This window comes from Oryctolagus cuniculus, chromosome 7 (genome assembly GCF_964237555.1).
Source record: "Oryctolagus cuniculus chromosome 7, mOryCun1.1, whole genome shotgun sequence".
Taxonomy (NCBI): Eukaryota; Metazoa; Chordata; class Mammalia; order Lagomorpha; family Leporidae; genus Oryctolagus; species Oryctolagus cuniculus.
This window is the reverse complement of record NC_091438.1, coordinates 120,204,229-120,206,578: the sequence shown is the minus strand read 5'-3', so window position 1 is coordinate 120,206,578 and position 2,350 is coordinate 120,204,229.

The following is a 2,350-nucleotide window of genomic DNA, read 5'->3' as shown; positions in this document are numbered from 1 at the left end:
ATGGGCACCAGTTCAAGTCCCGGCTGTTCCACTTCCGATCCAGCTCCCTGCTAATGTGCCTGGGAAAGCAGGGGAGGATGGCCCAAGTCCTCGGGCTTCAGCACCCCAGTGGGAGACTCAGAAGAAGCTCCTGGCTCCTGGCTTTGGATTTGCTCTGCTCCGGCCGTTGAGGCCATTTGGAGAGTGAACCAGCCGATGGAAGACCTCTCTCTCTCTCTCTCTCTCTCTGCCTCTGCCTCTGCCTCTCTGTAACTCTGCCTTTCAAATAAATAAATAAATCTTAAAAAAACAAAGATGCTACTTGGGAAGCCCACATCCTATATCAGAGTGCCTGTGTTCAAATCCGAGCTCTGCTCCCAATTCCAGCTTCCTGCTAAAGCAGGTGATGGCTCAGGTAGTTGGGTCCCTGCAACTCATGTGGGAGACCTAGGTTGAGTTTCTGGCTCCTGGATTTGAGCAGGCCCAGCTCCAGCTGTTGCAGACATTTGGGGAATGAATTAGTGGATAGAAAATCACTCTGTCTCTCTAGTTTTCAAATACATAAAATATGTAAATAAAAAATTTAAAGGATAAGTTTTATGGCATTATGTAAGATATATATACCAATATGTGTATGTACATGAACAATCTCAAAAAGTTCATGAAAAATACATATTATGGAAAAACCATACATGGATTTCAAAATGTTTTGTGCCTAAAGAAAACTCATCATCCTTTAATTGCATTTTCCATGAACTTTTTAAGTACCATTGTATATATACAAAGAGACTTGACACGGAGTGACCAGCAAGGAGGCCACAGCCATGCCCTGAGCTGCAGCCTTCAAAAGGGGAACCCAGAAGCCTGGAGGTTCATAAAGGCTTTCCAGGGGCACACGAGCATGAGTAAGGCTAAATAAATCATTTCTTTATTTTTAAAAATTTATTTATTTATGGGCCGGCGCCGCGGCTCACTAGGCTAATCCTCTGCCTAGCGGCGCCGGCACACCGGGTTCTAGTCCCGGTCGGGGCGCCGGATTCTGTCCCGGTTGCCCCTCTTCCAGGCCAGCTCTCTGCTGTGGCCCAGGTGCTTGGGCCCTGCACCCCATGGGAGACCAGGAGAAGCACCTGGCTCCTGGCTCCTGCCTCCTGCCATCGGATCAGCGCGGTGCGCCAGCCGCAGCGCGCTGGCCGCGGCGGCCATTGGAGGGTGAACCAACGGCAAAGGAAGACCTTTCTCTCTGCCTCTCTCTCTCACTGTCCACTCTGCTTGTCAAAAAAAAAAATATATTTATTTATTGGAAAGGCAGCATTGCAGATAGAGAGAGGGACAGAGAGGTCTTCCATCTGCTGGTTCACTCCCCAGATGACTGCAACAGCTGGGCCAGTACAAAGCTGGGAGCCAGGAGCTTCTTCCAGGTCTTCCCTGTGGGTTCAGGGGCCCAAGCACTTGGGCCATCTTCCACTGCTTTTCCAGGCACATTAGCAGGATTGGAAATGGAGCGACCGGGACTCAAACCAGTGCCTATGTGGGATGTTGGCACTGCAGGCAGCAGCTTCACCCACTATGCCACAGCACCAGCCCCAGGAAATCATTTCTTACATGTTCTTTTCACTTCTCTTTCATACTAGCTTTTCTCTCACCTTTATTTATTTTAAAATTTTATTTATTTAAGAGGCAAAGACACAGCTCAAATTCTCAGCTTCACTCCCCCAATGCCTGCAATGCCAGATTTACCACATGGGTGGTAGCAATCCAACCGCTTGAGCCATCATTGTTGCCTCCCAGTGTCTGTGTTAGCAGGAAACCAGGGCCAAGACTCAAACCCATATACTTCAATATGGGACACAGCTATCCCAACTGGAGTCTTAACTACTATGCCAAACACCCACCCACTCTCATTTTCAGCTTTTGTTCTTAAGATTTATTTATTTGTTTGAAAGGCAGAATTGGCCGGCGCCACGGCTCACTAGGCTAATCCTCCGCCTTGCGGCACCGGCACACCGGGTTCTAGTCCCGGTCGGGGCGCTGGATTCTGTCCCGGTTGCCCCTCTTCCAGGCCAGCCCTCTGCTGTGGCCAGGGAGTGCAGTGGAGGATGGCCCAAGTCCTTGGGCCCTGCACCCCATGGGAGCCCAAGAGAAGTACCTGGCTCCTGCCATCGGATCAGCGCGGTGCGCCGGCCGCAGTGCGCCTGCCATGGTGGCCATTGGAGGGTGAACCAACGGCAAAGGAAGACCTTTCTCTCTGTCTCTCTCTCTCACTCTCCACTCTGCCTGTCAAAAAAAATAAAATAAATTTAAAAAAAAAAAAAAAAAGAAAGGCAGAATTACAGAGAGGCAGAGAGAGAGAGAGAGAGAGAGAGAGTCTTCC